Source organism: Macaca fascicularis, chromosome 4, assembly GCF_037993035.2.
Source record: "Macaca fascicularis isolate 582-1 chromosome 4, T2T-MFA8v1.1".
NCBI lineage: Eukaryota > Metazoa > Chordata > Mammalia > Primates > Cercopithecidae > Macaca > Macaca fascicularis.
Window position 1 is genome coordinate 23,476,506 of NC_088378.1, and position 24,124 is coordinate 23,500,629.

General features: G+C 38.3%; 1 long non-coding RNA gene across 2 annotated transcripts in view; it reads left to right on the forward strand.

The window, feature by feature from the left end:
* Positions 1 to 24,124, forward strand: part of LOC102135164 (uncharacterized) — a 329,075-nt gene that overhangs the window by 12,154 nt on the left and 292,797 nt on the right. The window contains exon 3 of one of the 2 annotated variants that reach the window (XR_006697787.3): positions 5,954 to 6,123. This is a non-coding gene — a long non-coding RNA (uncharacterized lncRNA). Of the gene's footprint in view, positions 1 to 5,953; positions 6,124 to 24,124 lie in introns of those variants that run through there. The other variant, XR_012433382.1, reaches the window with a different exon arrangement.

The following is a 24,124-nucleotide window of genomic DNA, read 5'->3' on the forward strand; positions in this document are numbered from 1 at the left end:
AGAAGGCTTATCACAAAGACCCTGAATGAATTTAATGAAAAGCCATGAAGAGCACCAGTATATAAAGCTACTTCTTGCTTTCTCAGATTATCCGTCTCAGGGATAGTCAAGAACTTGGATGACCATTGCAGTGACTTTTGAATTGAGTTCCCTGCTTGATTTTGCTTCTGTTCTTCAGATTCCTTTCTTTCTCTTGAGTTGCTGGACAACCCTGTGTAATTTGATGTCATCGTCATGGCATCTATGATGGTGCTCTGGCTATGTCTCCCCCAGTGCTGGGACTGTGAGACAATCCTAGGGAGGACTGGGCTTCCTACCTTCTAATTAGCAGTAGGAAAGTGACAGAGCAGTCTGTAAGCACTGGGTGGATGCCCTTGAAACAGCTGGAATGGGCACCATTAAGAAGCAAATGTTTTTTCAGCTTATATTGGACGGTTATAATTGAGTCTGTTTCTTTGGAGGTTGAGAAAACACATCTTTTTCTACTCTAATGTCAGCTCTTATGGCCAACCCCAGATGATCTCATCTTAGGTGATCCCAGCTGTTGGTGTTTTAATTTCTCAGTAAGTGCTATCGAAGAACTTAGAATACACTTTTCAGGAATGGTGTACTAGACCTTTGATTGCAAGAAACAAAGCTAGCTGAGTGAAAGGATATTTACTTAATACATAAACATGGAAATAAGCTGGGCCTTGTGAGAATGAAGTTGGAAACTGGAAAGCTTTAGGAATGGAGATAGATACTCCCTCTGCTTCTCTCTGCATTTCTGGCTTCTGCTTCTGTCAGCACATCTGCTCTAATCCCTTGTTTCGCTGTGCAATTTGGCTTTTTCTAACTTAAACATTAGTTCATACAATGGTCAGGCGGGTCACCCCAGCTCCACCTCTATATGACCTGTCAGTGGAAGCTCCTGCTATCAAACTCTAGCTTTATAAGTCTTAGTTCAAAATCTCAGAGAAGGAGCTTTCCTGGAGACATCTGCCCACGTACTGCTCCATCACTGTGGCCACAGGAGCAGGGTCATATGGTAAATATGTGGCCACCAAGCTCATCCCTACAGCTGATGTTGTGCTATAACAAATAATATGATACCAGCTGTGCAAGAATCACCAGACCTACCTACAGAAGTGCATAGGAGTGACACCCAGCCTTGGAGCAATCCTTCTTGCCCAAGTCAACTCACCTTGCCAGCTCTTCCTGAAACAGGATGACTCACTGCCTTTCTAGATCCAGAGTTTGAGAGCTCTCTCTTTGTTCAAGGGTTTCAGGGGTCTAACTGCCAAATTCCCAAGTTACCTTTTTTTTTTTGTCTTAAAGAATGTTTATGGATATGGGTCCTCATGTAAAAGGAATTCTGGTGGCCTGCTGCCTGGGTATCCCAAGGTTCTCTGGATGTGCTTAGCCTGCATTGGATATCAGCATAACCCTGGTCCCACACAGTTTAATAAATTGTAGGTTGTTTAAAAAGGGGAAGAGATTAATATGGCTAAGTTGATATGGAAAAATATTTTCAGTGGCAGAAAATTCCCTTCTTTGATTGTTTCTTCCCCCATAGTCTTGAAAGAAAGTCAACTGTTTGGAGCAGACTAAAATCTGTCTTGAAAATTAGGGAGTAAATTTTATTTAATTCATTCAATGAACATTTGCTGTTCCATGCATCAGACACTGTGTGAAGTCCTGTGCCAACTGAGATGATGTTCCTTGATTTGTAATGGGCCTCTCTGTATGCAGGATTGGCTACACAATTTGAGGGACCCAGAATAAAATGAAAATGCAAGGTTTCTCCTTCAGAAATTATGAAGACTCTTCAAGTTGGTGATAGAGCATTACATTAAGGGCAGGGCCCTTCTGAGTGTGAGACTCTGTGTGTTGTGCAGCTTGCATGTGCACGAAACCATCCCTGGCTGTATGAGCATAGGCGTACTTTAACCATGTTCCTCACCATGCCATGAAGAAGATAGGGGACACTATATTTTCTTCCTATGGGGTAGATATATGAGGTAGCCCCAATGATTCCTCTCCTTCTTCAGACTGTTTGCACCATAGGCAAACAACAACAACAACAACAAAAACCTCACAGTTTGTAATTCTTTTAAAGATCAAAACTCATTGCTTTTAATTATGATCTATCATAATTTAGTTACAATATGGCATAATCAGTAATCATTAGTTAATTATAAATACGTATTCCCTATAGCAGTTTTCATGTTAAATCTCCCTTTTTCTTGTTATTGTGTAAACCTTTCAGGTTATATGTTTATAAGCTCTTCTGTAATAGATTTTACATACAGTTAATTTTGGTTTAGTTTGTATCCTGGATTATAACAGTCTACAAAATAGCAACTCAATACATTTTAGCTGAGAAAGACAATTGACCCGTTGTGTTTCAAAGGGATACAGTGATTTACAATGCCTGAATTTGCAAATTTCAAGTCTTTATTATGCTAAACCAGAGGGAAATGGTGTATCCTGAGAGGAAAATGGCTGATTTCTACAAGCTGTATAATGTACCTTAAAATAATTTAAGTAATAAGTTTCATCTCAGGATTTTCATTAACTCAAGCAGCATGTATTATAAAACACATCAGGCTGATGTATTATAAAAAATCTGAATTTTTTTTAAGAAGGAAGGGCTTATATAAAATATTTAGATGAAAAAGCTTCTAAAGTGAGAATAAAGTGTCTTGGGAATTATTCATAAAAATTACAATAAAATTATCCTTTGTAGCATCAATATTTGGCCTGAAATTTAATATATAATCATATTGTGAAGGTCATTTTCTTTTTCAAGGCTGGACTTCTGAACTGATCTATCTTCCCTTATGTATTCTTTATCCCGCTGTGATGCTCCTGTGGACCTGGGCTCTGCTCTCTGCAGGACTGTCTCACTCTCCCATTTGCAGATGCCATCATTTCAGGGACAAGGAAAGGCTCCACATCAGATGCAGGCAGAAACTGAAGCTCTGGGTATTCCAGCCTGCCATCTACAGGCTTGTTTCACCCTGCTTGGTTCCTGAAGTGGTGGGAACTTGAGAAACAATACACTGAGAGTCCCTTTCCTACCATTGAGAACGATCTGTAAATAGTCTGTTAATTTGAGCTCATTGTCTGGTACATAAGAAAGATTCAGCTCTGGCTAAGCAGAGGTCTGCATCTTCTCTTATTCTTTCAATCCCATTGGAAGTATGGCCAGTCTGCTGCATAGACCTGCTTGATGGGCTCCTGCCTTCTGGTTCCTACTCTAGTTCTTTCCTGGGACTGGATTCTAGACCATGGGGTTCCCTGGTACCCCACCTGATGTCCAAGCTCCTGTCAGGCTCTTCTGTCTGCTTCAAGCATTTATAGAGAGACTTGAATGTCTATCAAGTCTAATCTGACCCTGCCTGCCAGTTGACTGGACACCTCTTCCATTGACTGGACGTTCTTCTGTGCTTTTTCTCCTGGCCCTTGGAATGAGATGTTGGTAATGTTGCAGCCTGCCCAGACACATGTAAGCATTTGCAATGCTCCAGTGAGACTGCTGATCTCTTCTCATAGTGGCCTCACCTTATTGGTAGATTTCTCTCAGCTCCTACTCCATGCTGGTCTTAAAGGCTCCAGATTGTTACCAGGGCTTGGGCAACTATAACAGCAACCAGGAGATTGATTGAGATTAGTCATTAGTTGCAGTGGCTTCTCAAAGTGCCTTGGATGTGATCTGAGTTGAGTGGTTGTAACTGAATTGATCTCCTCTATTGACAAAATATAAAAAATATTCCATGTACTTGCAGAACAATTCTGGTGAGGTAACAAAGAAAAGAAAGTACCATTATATGAACACGTATCAGCCTACCTTCACTCCTCCTGTGGGGTAAAAGTCAAAGTGTGCCTGCTTTTCTTTTAACCAGAGAGGCTGATGATCCATAATCCTCTCCAGTTTAGTGGCTCCAGGAGACTAAGAAGTTCTGGAGTTGACACGGGCTTCTGTTTTTTTCTTTGGTGTCTCCCTGACTGAGAATTGGCTCCAGAGCTTGCTCCAGAACAATCAGGGGGAACTGAATTTTCAGCTCTCATTAGGCAATCCCCTGACTACTAAGGACCTACTACTCTGCTTTATCTCTCTCTTCTCCATTCTGAGCCTGCTCAGAAACAGAGATTTTCCCTGGACAAAGTTGCCTGGTAGTAAATGTAACAAAGAAGGGTGCTTTCTGCATCCACCATCTCCCGTCTGGACCCTGGCTTTTTTGTTCCCTGTGCCCTCCAGGTTCCTTGTTTCATGTCAAGACCCATTTTCAGGTTCCATTTGGGAAAAAGTAGTACACTTTCATTATAAACTGTAAATAAATAATAGCTAGCTATTGTCTTATTTTTATTAGATATGTACATATGTATAAATGTGTATATCAAATATGATGTTATCTATATGTATTGTACTTATGAACAAAAAAGGACATGAATTATTTTTAATGCTAGGTGCGTAAGTAAAACAATCATTTGAATGAAGTTAACAAATCAAAACCTAAATAGTGAGGATGAGGAAATTTGACGTTGGGTGAGAAAATTTTACCGAAAACATAGGTTAAGAATACTAAATATAATTGAGAATTAATGTTCTCTCTAAGCTTTCTGATATCTGAGGGCAAAATGACAATATGATTGGGTTCATAGATCTTATTTTGTCCTTGACAAAAGGAAACACAAATGTTTAAAAGGAGAGATAAAATGATAAAATATCTATAATCTCTACACTCTGAGAAAAATTTAAACTCACAAATCCTCTTATGTAAGGGTTATGAATATATATTACACATTACTGTATGTTTATGTAATATATACATGGGCTATACGCAGTGCATATGTATGACTATACATATTTATAGAGGGTATATATGAGACTATAATTTTTAAAATTTTATTAGAGAATGTGTGAAAGGATATTTAGGTGGTGTGCATTGTTCCTTATCTCCTCAGACCACACCACCAACACTACCCTCGGATCCATGCTTTCCTCTGCAGGAAGCAGAATGCTCTTCACCAAGTAGGAAGCACATTCCCATGATGCCCTTCTCCAGTACAGTGTCTAGGGGTTTCAGGACATGTCTAGTCCCAAAGCTGTACAACTAATTCAGTAATTCCTCAGTCTATGAGATTACCCTCTGGTGAAGTCACCCTGGCTTGAGGGTTGGGTTGGCACAGATCATTGTTAGTAGTTATTTGTCATTGGCCTTTTAGTGTATTACATTTTTAGTGTAGATTTTCTACTTCAAGTCAACCCTGGCAGCCAGATTGGCTGCTGTAATGAAGTTGTGTGGATATATTTTCTACTCTGGGTTAGTGACATAACTGAATAGGCTTTCTTTGGGTTAAGGGTAACAAGTTAATCTTAGCAACTTTAAAATTATTTTCTGCTTGCTATATTAGAAGATATAAATATCAATTGTTTGGGAATTTTTTTATTTTTATTTTTCTTCCAATACTTAAGTAAAATGCCATTAGTAGGAGTGATTTTCCGTTAGAAAACATTTTAATCTGTGCATGCATATATTCTTTTTAGAAAAAGAAAAACATCCATTCATGAGAGTCCAGGGATACATGAAAATAAAGCAAATGAGGAAAGACCCATTCACATTCCTCCAAAAGATCATAGAATATTAATACTGAAAAGAGTATCAACTAATATGTAGAGATAAAAATCAGTAGTATTCTACCTACAGTTCTTTCATTTTAAAATAATATTTATGAAGAATTTGACAAAGGTAATCAGCCATGAAGTAATGATTCAAAGTACTTAGACTTCTAGAAGAAGTATTTAGTTTGGGGTAAAAATGAGTTAGCAATGGGTATTTCCTTGGTCCTGGAGAATGCCACTGTGCTCACAGACGTAAACACACGGCTCTGAAAAGCTAATCACACCTGCGGTGTTACTGGCTGTTTCTCTTAGAAGTTCTTTCTGATATCTGTGTCCTCTTTCCAGATCTGCTGCTCCCTGGAATCATGTTCCTGGCTCCTGGTAGTCCCTGACTTTACCTGTCTGTTCCAGGAACTTGCCTTATGGCCATTTGTTCTGATGATCAGTTTGGACAACCACCCTTTATTCCACCACCTCAGACCATAGTCAACATCCTGTAACCATCATAGCAGTAAGTAAGTACTTATTTCTTCCCTCATAGACTGCTTTATTTTAAAACAATTTTTCAGATGGGGTCTTTCTTGAACAAGCAGAGGATGCTTGGCAGCATTCCTCGCATACACTGTGTTGGGTCATTCTTATCTTCATATCATGTCTCAAATGTAGGCAAAATCTATAGGTGTCTAAACCTACCAGTGCTTCTTTTCATGCTTGATGCTCCCTTAAGAGGAGAATTAAATGGAGAACAGGAATATCTATCACATAATGAGGGACAAACTTTAAAGGGCAAATATTTCAGAGAGATACTGAATAGGGGGTTGAATTCATCCTAGGTGTAAGTGACTGATACCTGATCTTTTCCCTAGTCATATGGGTGGTGACGAGCGGAGGCAGAAACAGACAGGTAACAAGGGAAATGAATGTGTTCAGAGAAAATCTGGGAGCAATGTGGAGGAAAAAAATTGGGTTGGGGAAGAGGCAAACCTGGAGACTGGGAAACTTCATAAATTTTACCTACCTCAAAATGGTCCCTGAAATCAGCTCTGCATAAAACCTAAATAAGTTTTGGATTGCCATTCTGGTTACATGCCTCCCCTGGCCAAAATATTAATAATTGGAAGTTGATGAGACATGAAAATTTAGGTGGAAATCCCTAAAGATGAAAGTGTGTAAATGCCAATCATCACTCTACAATATGATACCGGTACCCACTGATTCTTAATTCACATCTCCCTCTCAGTGCCAACTTGCTTTTCCCCTGGTTTTTCTTATGTCAGTAAATGACACTTCTTTTATTCCAAGACTCAGGCTGAAAACTTTGTAGTCATCGTGATTCCTCTATTTCCTTCAGATTATGGGGTCAGCATAAAATGCAAATTTGTTTCCATAGCTGACGGGCCCTTCAGGGTCTGGCTCCTGGTTAATCCCTGGCTTTGTCTCCTTCCATCCTCCCCTTGCTCATCACACTCCAATGCCGTGGACTTTCTGCTGTTCTTGGAACACACATATGTGCTCCACCTCAAGGCCTTTGCACATGCACTTCTCTCTGTGTTACTCTTTTCCTGAATACCCCTCTGGTTCACTCCAATCAGGTCTCTGCCCACATAACATATTACAGAGGCCTTCCCTGGCTACTGTATCTTAATTAGCACTTCCCATCACTCTCTGTTTATTTTGCATTTTTTTCATTATAGCATTTACTATTACCTGACATGACATAATATTACATGCCATGATGTTATGTATTTATACATGTATTGATGTATTGATCAATTGCGTCTCTCCCACTAAAAGGTGTTATATCAGTTTTTCATATCTGTTATTTGTTTCTCTTTTGTAGTCTCAAGATTTGTTGAATGAATAAGTAAATGAACGAGAGGGTGATGTTCTTGGGAGGTAGCCATAATCTAGAACTATGTACATTAAAACGACGTTATGGTTCAGGCAAGGGTAAAAAGCAGGCAACTACATAATTTTCAGGGTGTTAGGTGTGGAAGCCACTTACTGTTTAACCCTAGGTGCTGCCTGCTTTCCTTGGTTACCAAGGGTAGGTGTTGCCATCTGGTGGGTCAGAGGTAAAAAACTCTATCCTGGTGCCTCCCTGGGGAAACCAGTCCCCATGCAGAAGATGACAACAAATCTAGGGAAGGCCTTTTTCAACTTCTTGAACATCAGTTTCTTTTTCTTTATGAATTAGATTACTGTCAGATGCTTTCCTAAGGAAACTCACATCACAAACACTTAAAAATAACAAAAGTAAACCCAGCAGTGACAATAACTACACATTCCTGAGGAACTTGGGGGAGGAAGGAGACAAGTTTCAAGCCAGAGTTTCGTGGTGACTAAGTATCCTATAACTTTGTCTGACAACCCTCTCAAACTGTGGCGGTGTCCTATGGGGACTGCTTCCAGTCTGGGCTACTTGGTACAAAGGTATGAATACATTAACAATAGACAATATAGACCAATTCTGTACTTGTATAAGGTAAAACTATATGATCCTTGTAAACAGAGAAGTCTCTTCTTTCTTAAGTAAAAGACAGACTTGAAAGAGACCAATACATTGATAAAAGGAACCAACAAGTGTATGGTGTATAGAATTTGTGAGGCCATGACTGGCCAGACTCTCAAAAGCATGGAAAGTGTGAATTTCAGAGACATGGAAGGGCTCAGCGACTACAGAGATAAAATAGTAAAAGAAAACACAATCCAGGAAGAATAAAATGGAAATTTGAGCCAGTAGCTGTTTTCTTATTTATAAAGGGGTCTTTTGCAGAAAATAAGGAACTGCTGCTTTTTACTGCCTTGTTTTTGAAGTCCCCATGACAATCTACTCCTGTGAAACTCATACCCAACTTTCAGAGCAGTTCCTTGACTATGTGATGGTTGAACTTTGCAGCCTGGAATGTCCTTCATCTCCCTTTGTTATCTGTTATTTAGATTTCAAGGTAGGCACCTCCCCAAACCTTTCTATAAAAACAAGTGCTCTGTGTTCTTTTCTTCCATGGCATCATAACTTGTTTACACCATCACTGTGCCACACTGGCCCACAGTAGCGCTTTCAAGACCTGCTCCTCTGATAGTCTGTGATTTTTCATCAAGGCAGTATTGCCTTATTCATTTCTGTCTTAGTTTAACAGAATTTTTAGAGGGTAGAATTTTTAGCAGATTTCACCTTGTCTACCAGTACTTTCAATGCTTCAGTTTTCTTTTATTATTTATTTATGTATCTATTTTTAAATTTTGTATTCAAGGGGTACATGTGCAGGTTTGATACATGGGGTATATTGTATAATGCTGAAGTTTGGGCTTCTATTGATCCCATCATCCAAGTAGTGAATATAGTACCTGATAGATAGGTTTTCAACCCTTGCTGCCTCTCTTCATCCTCCTTTTTGGAGTCTCCAGTGTCTATCATTCCCATTTTTGTGTCCATGTGTACTTAATGTTTTAGCTCTCACTTACAAGTGAGAACATGTGGTATTTGATTTTCTGTTTCTGCATGAATTCACTTAGAATGACGGCCTTTCAGCTGCATCCATGTTGCTATAAAGGACATAATTTTGTTCTTTTTTTATGGCTGTGTAGTAGTCCTTGGTATATATGTACCACATTTTCTTTCCAATCCATCATTGATGGGCACCTGGGTTGATTCCATGTCTTTGCTATTATGAATACTGCTGTGATAAATATACAAGAGCATGTGTCTTTTTGGTAGAATGTTGTATTTTCTTTTAGTTATATGCCCAATAATGGATTGCTGGGTGGTAAGGTAGTTCTATTTTAAGTGTTTTTGAGAAATCTCTACACTGCTTTCTACAGGTCACTCTCCCAACTTTAAAGTAATCTGTGTCTCCACTAACATTGTGTTTGTATTTCTCCTGCTGCATTTGTCATAGTCTGTGCTGCCTTAGAACTACCTGATTTTATGTGGGACCCTCTTGAGGGCAAGAGACAAGTCTTATCTTGTATTCTCTAATATGCCTATCACAGTAGCTGGTCCTTAGTGAATGCTCAAAAACAATTTCTACATTGTACTGGAGGAGCTATTGGTGTAGTTGAAAACTTTTTTTTTAACTTAGGTAAGAAATTGTCTGACTGTGATGGTTGTTAATCATTGTTTAAGTAATATGATGTGTAATTTATTTTTTGAAGATTATGTAACTAAAAATGGAATAAGTTCATATCTTTGAAGGGAGAAGAATGGATGTCATGACCTTACAACTTAGCTTATTTTACATCCAAAATTTAGTAAATTTCCTCTACTTTTATATCTAATTTTCAAAATGATATTTGTACTCTGCCTTAATAATTTCAAGCATGCTAATCTAAACATGCATGTGAAGTTCTATAGCGAATGGAAATTCAGAAATACCAAAGGCTATTACAACTACAACAAGCTTGGCCACAAGAGACCATAGTACATTTAAAATAAAAATCCTGTAAGATCCAAAAGATTGAATTGCTAATAGTGGAATTTCAGGCACAGAGGAGGAAAAGGGTAGATTTCATGATAAGATTTGATCAGCCTTTCAAATTATACCATGAAGGATAAGTGTCTATTCATATTCCGGGCTGGTAAAAAGACAACCAGTTATGCCATCCTTTCCTTACATGATTGAAAGTAATTTCTTCAGAAAAAGGGACTTATGATTAAACTATAAAAATGTAGAGCAATCTATGGAGTCTTTTCTGTATCCTTGCTTGCTCTATTGTTTTACTCACAGTAAGTTACTCAGCCAACCTTATTAGATGGTTGTGTCATGGACTTTGCTCCTCTATGTAAACAAATTTAATATTTTGCTCTTTCCTTCATTCAAATGTTAGATATAATGTTATAGCAGGGATGATTTTTCTTACTGGAAGAATATGAAATACAGGTTCTATGTGTTTGGGGCCAGTGGAGAATGCCCTCTTATTTCTAATAAAATAAATAGTTCATTGAAGTAAAAGAAAAGTCAAGGAAAATCTCCCTTTGAGTATTCATTTTGAAAATCTTACTGAATCAATGTGGTTAAAATTTTTCACTTTATTTTATAGATCACATAAACATACTTCCCTCTTTTCCCCAAGCCCCATTTGTTACGTACCCTTTAAGATACTATATGCATTGTTAGTGATATCTAATGGGCAATATCTAATATTTCTGTTAGAGATATCCAAGGCAATCTCTAATATTTCTGTTAGTGATATCTAAGGCAATATCTGGTATTTCTGCAGAGGAGAAACAACATTGACTTTTTTGTTAGTCTTTTCAAGTGGAAGGTTAAGAAATTTCAGTATTTGGGAATTTAGTCAACTCTAAAACAGATATTCCTTGAGGCCTGTTTTATTTTAAGGACGGCATTTTTGTTTTTGCACATAGTATATTCTAAATTAGCTGGCAGAGAAGATATTATAAAAATGGATTCATTTTGGAGTTGCACTGTGGAATTCTTATTCTGTAGATGGCTCTGTTTATTAATCAATCCAAGTTCCATATTTTTACTATAAAAAGGATTGTGTTTCTTCAGAATTATGCTAACTTGTAACAGAAATGCTTTCCTATGAGGCACCTGCCATAAAATAAAACTCCTCTAGAAAGAGCATAAGGGTGGTGATGCTGTGTTATTCTGTATCTTCCAGGAAATCTCAAGAAGTATATGCTTCTCTGAAGGTCACATGCCTCATTGCTCTTGGAGGATAGGTTGACTTCAAGTTCATGTTCTTCTCTTTTACTAAAGTTGCATTTATTGGTCTTAGATTATCTGTCAAGAAGGATGGGAAGGAAAATTAAAATGCAAGCTCCAAGAGGGTACATGCTGTTTTGTTCATCATTCTCCAAGTGTCTAGCATAGCTTGAAGCATAAATAGGAATTTAATAAATGCTTATTGAATGAATGAAGGTCAGTGTTTTCAGGTTCATAATCTCATTCTTTATATAGGAGATTCTTTATGTTCATAATCTCATTCTTAATTACTTCACTAAATCACAGATATTAAGAATAAGAGTTTTGGCATCAAGCAGGCCTGGATTAACTGTTGACTTTGGTTAAGTTACTAAATATTCCTTTAAACCTCAATCTCTTCATCTGAAAAGGTGAAAAATGTGGTTGTGTATGTGAAGTACTCTGAAGTATTTGGCACATAATAAACTCATGATAGATGGGCTTTATTATGAGTAGTAGATTTTATAGGACATTTGCTTGTATTTGTGCATATAAAAATCTACTTCAACTAAATAAAAAGTATCTAAATAAAGTGAGAGTTTTTTCTTTTTTTCTTACTTATTCTGTTACCTAAAAATGGGTGGTCTCCGCCTGAGCTTAAACTGTATTTTATTCTTGAATTAATACTTCTCTGTGTATGTCTGGACAACTGAGTAAGGGTCTTGTCTGGGGATTATATATACTGTATAAAGCACAGAAGTGCTTCCTGGAAAGGGCCATGATGGCAGAAATGAAATTTGAGGCATATTTCCTTAGTCAAAGTCAAAGGCAAAAGATTAGAGTATGGTTTTCCAGTTGCTCAGCCAGCTCAAGATTGAGTGCTAGATTAAAACTCTTAAATAAGAATGAGCAAATATTACTAAAAGCCAAAAGCAAACATTAAAAACACTATCTCAGCAAAATCTCCATTAGTCTTTAAAAACATAAGACCTTCAGCATCATTGGTTCTAGCAGTGTCTGCAACTGGGGAGACGAGGGTATGACTTGGGGAAATGGCACCATCAGAACACAGCGTGCCTGGCCAGCCTGAAACAGCAACCTCAGTGGAGATATCTTCAGCCTCCCCAGCAGCACCGTCAGCATGGCCACTCTTATTTGTGTATCACCAGTGGCACTGATGACCCAAGTATTAACATGACAGTGATATGGTGCAACAAAAGAAGGAAATATGAGTTGCCAGCCACATGGTAACCAAGAACACTAGTTCAGATGTACTAATATTAGGAACTTGTTAGGAATGGCACCTAACAAGTTTCTAGCTAGATTTGTGAAAAAGTTGAGGAAAAGTTCAAGTTTCTGCATGATTGTAAGTAAATGCAAGTATAATAGAGTTTTGAGATTGTTGGTGTGCCCTTAGTTTTTCCCTGTAGACTATGATGTATGGTCCACTTTGAGAGGAAATAAGTCAATGTAAATTGTGGTTAAAAAAACCTTTAGATGATCTTGACTTGATAAATATTTAGTGTTACATAAATTTTGGTGGGTACAAAGAAAATGCATGATTATCATCCTTGAGCAAAAATTGCTTTGGAAGAAAACAAGATTAATATTTTCAGAGTTTTTAAAAAATAAATTTCTCATTTTGTTCTGTGGAATCAATTATAGAATTCCTACTGAGAATTATTCAATAAAAATCTGATTGTCATAATCTCTAGTTTTAGAGGGAGAAAGGGAATTATGAGTCACCTACAATTAGTGTTGCTCTATATTCTCTTTGGGATCATCTTTATTAGATGATGTTCATGAAGTAGGAGTGGATTAAAATTTGTTGGTTCTGCAGGAAGTGAAAAAAGTATGACATTATGCTGCATATTCCAAAGATGAGGAGATTCGTTTATAAATTAGTGGTTTAGGAGTTTGGATGCAAACAACAGAAACTGACTATGGTTAGTAGATATAAAGTTTGTTTTTTCTAAAGATATAACGTAGGTCACAGAATTGATAGAAAAATCTTGATATTACTCCTATGATCCTCTTGATAGAGCATTATCCTGTATCAGTTAACTATTGCTGTGCAAAAGCCATCTAAAACTTAATGATTTAAAAAATAGGAGTTTTGTAATTGATCATGAGTTTGTAAGTCAGATGGATGACTTTCTGATCTGCTCCAGACTTGGCTGATCTTGGCTAGGCTCACTCATGCATCTGTTGTCAGCTGGGGCATCTGACATGTTTGGGGGCTAACTGGCTAATGTCTGTAGTGCTGGTGATAACTCAGCCATATGTCTTTCCTGTGAGCCAATCTAAGCTTTTTCTTACAGTAGCTATATACATATGTAGTTCTTATGATAGGTATATACATCTATATGTATGTAGCTACTGTAAGACTAGTGTGTATACACACACACACACACACACAGTCACACACATACACATGTCTATTAACTCTTGAGATCGAGGTTCAACATTGGCATACCATCACTTCTGCCCCTTGGCCAAATCAAGTCAACAGAGGAAATAAAGTCTACCTCTTCTTGGGAGGGGCTCAAAGCCACATTGAGAAGTGAATGGATAAAGATGAAGAGGCCAGGGAAAGAATTGGGAACATTCTATTAAAGTCTACTTTTAGCTCCCTAATTCCAGGATCCCCAGAAGCTTCCATCAATCATGACATCAAACTTGAATTCCAGAGTTGAATGATCTTAATCAGGTTCAGATATGGCTTCTTAGATATAGCTCCTTTTGATTCAGAGATGTATGAAGTAAAAAGCAAGTTAGCTGTCTTTCCCACAGCCAACACACAGTTGTGAGATATGCAAACAACACTTCCATCAAAAACAGGAAACATGGGAGTCACTGGTTTGTAGCAGCTATGAAATCCACCTGGGAACTTTTGCAGGTCCTCCTGTACTAGGAGCTGAGAATGCTCCTTAGTTGGACCTGGGTTCTTTTCCCTGGGAGTATCTTCTCAGCCCACTTGTCTCTACTGCTTCTTAGAAGTGGTTGGTTGCAGTCCACTGGTTTTTCTCACTCTTTACCCTGTCATCTTTCCTTGTCCATCACCTCTTTGGCTGATTCTGAAGAAACAGTTCACTTTCGCCAGCTAATAAGATTTTTGAAACTGATTCTTTCCCGTAGAAAGTTAAAGGCTAAAACCCTTTTGCAATTTGAACAATTTCAGTTCCTTTTAGCCCAAGCTGTTGGTATTTTCACATGTGTACTTCCTAAAAAATCTTCCTATGAATTGAATCAAAATCCATTCCTTCTGACAAAAAATAAGCATGCTGCTTTTGAGTTACTGCTACTTTGGGATGACTTCTGTGGAACCACAGTCTTAAGAATCCAAAAGGACTAACTTAGTCCTTTTGACTAAATTAGAAAACCTGTAAACCGTCTTAATTCTTTTTTAGATTTTGACTCTTGGTTTAATCTTTGTCCTCAGGCTGGGGACACTGGTTATGAGAAGTTCTGTTTTCCAACTCGCCAAGTTATGGCTCATAATATTCTCTCCAAATTCTGCTTTCAAATTTGTCAGTGATTTCTTTATGTTATCTTTTTTCCACCTCTGTATAATATCACACACAGCTACAACACTTTTAACATTTTTCCTGGAGACTTCTGTAGTCAAATCCAAAAGTTCACTACGTACACTTTTCATCTTTCAAGTAAGGCAGTCAACTGTTCTGTCACCTGCTTCACTACTCCATAATACAGGCCACCATATTTTCATCCTCTAGTGTTATTTTCTCACCATTTTTTCTGACTTTTGCTAAGTTTGCCCACTATTTTCCAGCCTCTGCTTCTTACCAGTCCCTAAACCAATGGTGTCTTATATGTTTTTAAGGCAGCAGCCCCTTTTGGGTATCAATTTTCTGTATTTTTAAGATATTGCTGCATAATAAATCACTCCAAAAATAATATGAAAAGCCCTGGTATTTTATTATCGGTCACAAGTCTATGGGTCTGCTTAGCAGTTCTGATCTTGACTGGCCTTGTGCACATGTGCATCATTCAGTGGAACGACTGAGTGAAAAAGGGTGTCTGGAGGTTGGTTGCTGTTGGCTGATGGGGGTGACTGATTATCCAGCAGATGAGTCTAGAATTATTCTCATGATGCTGGACAGAGTTTCAGGAGAGAGAAAGTAGAAACATGAAAGGCCTTTGGATGTCTAAGCTTGGAAGTGGCACGCAGCCACTTTGGTCCATTCCAAGGGCCACATTGAATCATAGGGCCAAACTAGATTCAGGTGGGGGAATAGATTTTACTGCTTGATGAAAGAAACTTAAAAGTCACACTGCAGAGGCATGAATAAAGGAAAGGGTGAAGAATTAGGGCCATTTTTGACATCAATTCTGGCTCTTGGGGATCTATGGAGTCAATTCTATAAGTCAATTCTATAAGATTCCTGGCTCTTCCTATCTTCTCTTGGAGAGAGTACAGCAATGCTCAGTGCGCGCATTGGAGTGTGGTGGCATATGGGTTCATTGCCTGCTACTGATAGTAGTGGATAACTCCTAAAAAACAATTTATCTCCATTGTTATAGCTAATAGCTCAGATCTTTGGGATTGTGGAGGATATCCTTGAAGTGCTTTGCCAACCCTGCAACTTACTCCAAAAAATTACCTGCCTAGCAAATTTATCCCAAGATATGGTTAGGCATAACCCCTTCAGGTGTTTTAGGGAGAATGTGAGCCAGATTTCATAGGATTACTGTTTTAGTGGTACAGTACTACCCCCTTATCTGTGGTTTCACTTTCTGTGATTTCACCCACCCGTGGGCAACTGCTCTCTGAAAATACATATGGTACGATAAGATAATTGAGAGAGAGAGAGAGAGAGAGAGCGAGAGAGAGAGAGAGAGAGAAAAGAGAGAGACTACATTTGTGTGACTTTTATTACAATATATTGTTACAATTGTTCTAGTTTATTATTTGTTATTGTTATTAATCTCTTGCTATGCCTAATTTTAAATTAAACTTTATCATAGGCATGTATGGATATAGGAAAAATCATAGTATGTATGGGGTTTGGTACTATCTGTGGTTTTAGGCTTCCACTGTGGGGGTCTTAGGAAGCATTCCCGTGGATAAGGGGGTACTATTACTGTATTGCATTTTGGCATGTTAACTTAAGATTTCTTTCTCTTGTTTCTACTACTCACCTTTCTTATCCCTTTCTCCTAGCTTTCTGTATGAGCTGCCTTCAGGGTGAGGGATTATTCAGAGTAAGAAAAGGGTAAAATCGTTAGCATTTGAACTTCTAGGGAGACGTTTGTACATCATCAAAAGCCGTGATTCTGGCATAAACAAGAGGTTAGTCTGAATAGTTAGGCAGATCGTTGTGCCTTTGGGAATAAAGATAAATCAGTTGACCTAAAGTGGGAGTGAAACTGAGAAAAGAGAAGAATAAAATTGGTTACTGTGAGTCCTTGGGAAAGGAATATGCACCTGGCTTGTCTTTGGGGTTGAAGCCCTTTGTGTTAGGGAGGCAAAAGAAATGTAAAACAAGTTTAGGGTTCTTCAAAAAGGGGATCTATACCTTCTTCCCCAGGTTGCAATCAGGAGAAATTACAGGTCTCTCTGAGAAACGCTGGGTGTAGCATGGAGCCAGGGCATGAGTATGGCCCTAGTTGACAGAGATGTGTAATCTGATGGATCCTATATCTCACTGTAGGGTGGGAAAGGCAGTTGGCAGTGTCTGAGGTTCCCTAGTGATGGCCAAAAAAGCTGGCTGACTTGCAGGCATCTTGCAGTGTTGGTCATGCCAGACACAGAACGCATGGACCGGGAGAATAGAGGCCTTGAAAGGGTTCCAGATGACCACAGCAGATTGCATTACATGTCAGCTGAGATCCTGTGGTCTGAGCAGAACTGTGGCACTCTCCCTTGTGAAATTAAGAAAACAGCCCCTCTCTCTGAATTGTCTCTAGGAAAATTCTGTTTACCCAAATGAGACAGTAAAATCCAGAAAAGACAGTTTACTTTGAACTGGGAAGATCAATGTTTCTGTTATCATCAGTAAAAATGGAATTTGAGAGTTAAGTACACTTATAGAAATACATTGATTTTCAAGATACACATTTTTTCACATCTTAACATATCTGAAATTGAGATACAGCTCAAAAATCCATGGCGTATCATAGTTTAGTTGGCAGTGATTTCTCTTTCTTAATAGTACGCAAAATAACACTGCATCTTACAAATGATGGTGTCTTAAATTCAATGAAATACAGTATAATGGAATTTATATCTTTGCATACTTGGGATTTGTAAATCTCAGTTTTTGCCAGTGAAAATGCTAGTAATTCAAGACCGGTAGCTCAGCTATTCTTGGCATTCCTAACTCTTCTTTTATTCACAATGACACCTTTACTTTTAGTCCCACAAGCCTAGGGAATGACAGCTTAAGGCTGTGGGGGCATCTAAGATGGAAGGAGCTGGTCACAGCTGCTTGGAGCTGAATGCCACTTGGGGCTAGTGCAGCAATGGCATAGGGGTCACAGGTCTACTTGTGATCTATCTTTAACATTTTGGCACATTGTCACACTTTATCGAGGGACCCTCTGAGATTCACCTGCACGTGCAGTTCTTCCCCACATTGTTAATTGCCATGGAGCTCCCCTTCACCACTATGAGGAATCCCAGGATGTTCAGACCCTTGAACAATCCCGTGAAAATCTGCCTGAAAACCAGCTTCCTGTAGGGTATGGGAGTGGAATGAAATCTTCTTAGCTTTCGCCATGCACCACTTTTAAAGGCAGCACCCTCCAAGACTAAATAATCTGACTGCCTTTTCATTCTCTAGAATGGATGGACTATTCTCTGGCATAGTCCACTGCTGTAACAATTTCATTGTAAAGTAAACACACGATTCATTTTTTTTTCCTGGCATTTACCCTACATGCAAGTTTCGGAACTTTGGCACCTAGTGTCACGATCTTAACATGGGCAGTGCCTGATTAACACTGGCTTGGATTCTCTTCTTAATTCCATCATTTCATTCTGGTAATATCCCTAGAAATAATCTTTTCCAATATCACCAGAAATAAGCTTTTTCAGAAATAATCTTTCTCCAAGCATTCTGCATTCAAGGAAACAGAAGTATAGGTAATTCTCCACGAGTCCATTTTCTTATACCCTCTGCATGAAATTTCCTTTAGGGATTAACCTCATAAATTCATTCAATATTGCAAATCTCAGCTTTCTGGTTCTGAACTGTATTCTCCTAGAGTGCCCATGGTTCTTTGATCATATTTTTCTTTACTACATTATTCTCCCATTGAAGAAGCATTCCTATCCCCATGACTGAATCTACCCCATTCCTTGATGCCACCTTCTTTTTTTTTTTTTTTTTTTTTGAGACGGAGTCTTGCTCTGTCGCCCAGGCTGGAGTGCAGTGGCGCAATCTCGGCTCACTGCAAGCTCCGCCTCCCGGGTTCACGCCATTCTCCTGCCTTAGCCTCCCGAGTAGCTGGGACTACAGGCGCCCGCCACTGCGCCCGGCTAATTTTTTTTCTATTTTTAGTAGAGACGGGGTTTCACCATGGTCTCGATCTCCTGACCTTGTGATCCACCCGCCTCGGCCTCCCAAAGTGCTGGGATTACAGGCGTGAGCCACTGCGCCCGGCGATGCCACCTTCTAATAGTGCAACTTCCATGGTGAAGTGTTCCTGGATCTGTTCTCTGCTGTCAGACACTGCTTGTGTCTCAATAATCCAAGATATTGGTTCTCCCAAATACAACCCCTTTATCATACCCACAACATCTCAAAGAGAATGCAGGTATATCCATTGCCAGAAAGATCAAATTATACCATTAGGTAATTATAAATACACAAGAAGCCTGAAGATGATGCAAGACATTACTTTTCCCATCAAATCAGCTTTAAATCCAGAGACTCTACCTCAGGTAGATGCCTAAGGTCCCTTTGTTTGTAGGAGTATGGCACCAGGTTCTGGAAGTTCTCAGGGTTTCTCTCAGTGCCACTCTAGGAAGTTAATGTAAGAGCCTTACCACAAAGAGCTGGAAGAGGCTTTTCTTTCTTTCTTTCTTTTTTTTTTTTTTTTTTGAGATGGAGTCTTGCTCTGTCGCCCAGGCTGGAGTCCAATGCGTGATCTCGGCTCACTGCAACCTCCGCCTCCTGGGTTCAAGCAATTCTCCTGCCCCAGCCTCCTGAGTAGCTGGGATTACAGGCGTGTACCACAACTCGTGGCTAATTTTTGTATTTTTAGTGGAGATGGGGTTTCACCATGTTGGTCAGGCTGGTCTCGAACTCCTGACCTCATGATCCGCCCATCTCAGTCTCCCAAAGAACTGGGATTACAGGCTTGAGCCAACGTGCCTGGCCAGAAGCTTTAAACCCTTCAGCGTTTCCAAAGTCAAGATTATGAAAAAAAAAATCTGTATTTGAAAAATATTGGCTTTATCCTCACATAACTCAGTGGGCTCTTAGGCTAGCAGTCTCAGTATCTTTACTATGTTTTACCTAAGAGCTTCCCAAATCTCCTCAACACGACAAGAAGGATGTGTTCAGAAGAGGGTGATGAGAAAAGAAAATTCTATTCTAGAAAAACTAGTTTCATTTGCTTTATGATATAGTACTATCTCATCCCTTTCCCTGCTTCCTCAGAAAAAAAGTTTCCAAGTCTTATAAATGATCTTTCCTTTGTAACGTGCACTTTTTCTTCATTGATGTCTCCAAAGTAAATGTGTTTGATTAGGTCACTGGGATTATATCATAAATTATCCAAGCTATAGAAAATGAGCTATGGCATTTTTCTGTTACAAGGGTGCAAAAAATTTTAGTGAGTTTGAAAATAATGCTGTTTCTCCACATAGTTGAATTTTGCATAAATGTATTTTATTTTGGACCTCATAAAAGAGACTTAGCTACTGAGAAACCCAAAGTATCTTGTTCTTACAAAACTGCTTCACCTATAAAGTGTGGTCTTCTAGCATGGACTTCAAGGATAATATTACAGTAAAATTTCTTTCTTTTTTTTTTTTTTAAGACAGAGTTTCACTCTGTCACCAGGCTGGAGTGCCAGTGGCAGAGTCTTGGCTCACTGCAACCTCTGCCTCCTGGATTCAAGTGATTCTTGTGCCTCAGCCTCCTGAGTAGCTGGGATTACAGGCGTGGACCACCATGTCTAGCTTAATTTTGTATTTTTGGTAGAGGTGAGGTTTAACCATGTTGACCAGGCTAGTCTCAAACTCCTGACCTCAAGTGATCTGCCCGCCTTGACCTCCCAAAGTGCTGGGATTACAGGCATGAACCACCACTCCTGGACATATTACAGTAAAATTTAGAGGGTACATTAGCTGAAAGTAAACAAGATTTGTCTCCAATAAACTGGAGGAAAATGTTCTGGGATGTATATTGCTGGTGCGAGGGGATTGTTATAGTATTTCTACCAAATTTGGCAATGCATATTGATATCCTTAAATGTAGCCATAGCTCTTGAGACAGTAATTCTTGTCTTATGAGAATTTATCCTAAATAAACTACTAAAAGTACACACAAAGTTTTACGTATAAGGGTGTTCCTCACTGTATTATTTATAGCAGCTAAAATCTAGAAACAACACACGTTTGACAAGAGGTATGGTAGATTGCAAATGGTCACAAATTCTTCGCAGTATCTCCCATGAAGAAGTGGGATCTATTTCCTCACCCCTTGAATCTCAACTGACCTTTTGACTTGGTGTGACCAATAGAATGAGGCAAGAATGACCTGTAAATTCCAAGCACAGGCCTGAAGAGACCTTGCAGCTTCTGTTCTGTCTCTCAGAACCCTGCTACCACATGAACAAGCCTGGGATAGTCTCCTTGAGGGTAAGAGACTTCAGGGCGAGTGAGGCCCAGCCATTTGAGCTGGCTCAGTAGGGCCCTGGCATGGGAGTAAGCCCAGCTAACACTACATGGAGCTATTGAGACATCTCAGTTGTGCTCAGTCCAAATCGCTGATCCACAGAATTGTGAGCAAATACATCGTTATAATTTCAAAGTTACTAAGTCTTAGGGTAGGTTATTCTGCAGTAAAGACTAACTGATATGCAGAAGAGTATTTTAATTCAGTGTTTCCCACATTGTGCTGTATAGTCCACTAGTATCTCATAAGATATTAATAATATAATAGATATGCATTATCTAATGTAGAGGTATAATGTGTAAGAATAGATTATATGATAATAAAATCATGAAAAAGGATACCATTGGTAGTCAAATAAGCATGGAACAATTTTAAATTTACTACTGATATAGGGGTTAAGAAGAAATTATTTAGGCAGATAGTGAGGATAAAGCAGACCCCAAATCATTTTCTTTTCTAACAAGGAGTAGCCTGTAAAATAGAGCTGCAGACATAGACAAGCAAGTTTGAAGCTTTCATGGGTGAATGCTGGCAGTTGTGCCAATAGGAAAAAGCTAACCGGGACTAGGCAAGTTCAAAATGATGGCTCCATTTTCCCTTCTTTTTGCCGGCCACATGTTTAGCAAGGAACAGAAAACATAGTGCCACCAAGTGGAAAGCCTATTTGCCTAATAAGATTAGGGTAGGGTGTCCAGCCTTCCCCGCATGCTATGTAAACGTCACACCTGGTCCAACCAATCTGTGGGCCCTATGTAACTCAGACACCGCCTCCTCAAGCCTGTCTATAAAATCCCGTGCGCTCTGCTGCCGGCCGGAATTCCCAGTCCGGTGTCCCTCTCTCTGGCAAGAGAGAGAGCCCTTCTCCTTTCTCTTTTGACTATTAAATCTACGCTCCTAAACTCACTACCTGTTTGTGTTCCTGTCCTTAATTTTCTTGGCGCGAGATCACGAACCTCGGGTATTTACCCCAAAGATGCGGCTGCACTACTCTTTTTCAGTTTGGTCATGCACATTAACATATTAAAACTCTGAGAAATTCTTCCTAAAACATTTATTAACAGTGTTTGTCAGATTTATTTTTAAGACTATTCTCTTATCTTGTGTAACATCCTCTAACATCACACCAGATGGTACTGTTCCAAGGAACAGTGTATGGGAGAAGCAGTTTTTGTAAACTATTATTATTTACATAATAAAATACCTGGCACCATTAACAATATCATTTTGCAGTGTTTTTAATAAAGGTAAATATTCTTACACTATATATAATGTGACTAAATTTTGTGAAATATGTTTTGTATTATATATTATATGTATTTTATACACTGAAAACAGTTTGCAAATATATTTTGATAGTAATGTATGCTGGATAGTAGAGTTATGAGTGATTTTAATTTTCATTTTAATAATCCTATCATTTCAAAATTTTCATAATTGCTATGTTCTTTTAAATATTTTAAAAGATGAGTTTTTTAAAAGTACAATGGACCTATGGACAATTTCCCGGCCACTACCGCTCCCTTCATCTCTTTACTTCATAGGCCACAAACAAAGGAGTGCACATCCTCTGCAATGTACATACCCTTAGCATTCCATGAACTATTCCTTTTAATGAGGCTCACATGCCAAAAACACTTCTTATTTTCTTCTTCTTCTTTAATAATGCTAAAGTAGATAGTAATGCTAGTTAATTGGTCAGCCAAACATTGTGTGTGGGAAGTTTGAAGAAATTGCAAATCATACCCTGTAGAAAATATACTGGGCATCGAAATATTTTTACATAATTTGCTCTATAATATTTAGTAATTGCAATCTCAGAATACTAAGTATATTGTACCTCTAATAGGATTTACTTTCTTTCAGCTCAGTTAATTATTTTGTTTTGTAGTTTGTTTAATCCCTGATTAATAAATTTCAAAATGCTAGGTAAGTCATTCTAAAATAATATCTGATTAACTGTGCTTGTAAAATATCAGGATGAGGGACTCCATGCACCTTCAAATCTGTGTTTCACAATGTTCACCCTTTTATTATTGTCTTCTCACATACTATATATTCAATAAGCTATTACTGAACAAGGTGTAATGTCTAAACTAATACTCTACACTATAAAATAGTATTACATATTATGCTATAATGCTGGAATTTTATGCCCCCATAAAATTGTTTTAGGAAATGCTTTTTGGGTCCAGGCTTCAGGCCCTTTTTCTTCAAGCACATCTCATTTTAAAAGCAGTTTAGTTGGCATTTATTTTTCTTAAAGATCAAATACCATGAAACATGATAGAATATTGATCACCTCCATTTACTACTTTCAGAATCCATTATCTCTGTTGTGACAGAGAACTGTTAACACTGCATGGTTTGGTAGCTCACCAAGATTCATAGAAAGATTTTAGCAGAGGCCTCGTGCAGTGCACAGGATGGCATCCAGGGCACTTACAGGGAACTTCTTGGAGTCCTCTCTGAACCCCAGTTCTAGCTCAGATAGAGTATGACTTTGTCAAAATTTTTATTCATTCCTAAATACAAACAATTTTGATGGCTATACAAGTTCCTCAACCTTTATTCTGCATACATTCATGGTCCAATTAAAAAATAATTGGAGAGCAAGTAAAACCATTCCTAAAACAGTTGAGAGGAAGTAAAAACAACAAATAAAATAATAAAAAAAATTAAATCAGATCACATACTGGTATAATATTTATACAAATTTTGTCCCAAACAGGACCTCAAAAGATGGCATAGAACAGGAAAAATGGTTACTCTCTTTATTAGAACAATTCTAAAGGATATCTTATCTTTTTCTAGATACTTACTCAACAAATAACATAAATTTAGATCAGAAAATATTTCTACATACACTATTGAAGAAAAATCACGAATGCACATTGTAATGTTACTTGTTTCTTAGAAATTAAAGAGATGTTGAACTTTGTTAAAATTAAAACTTTTGTGGAGTTTATTAACAAGGTGAAAAAAGAACTTACAAAATT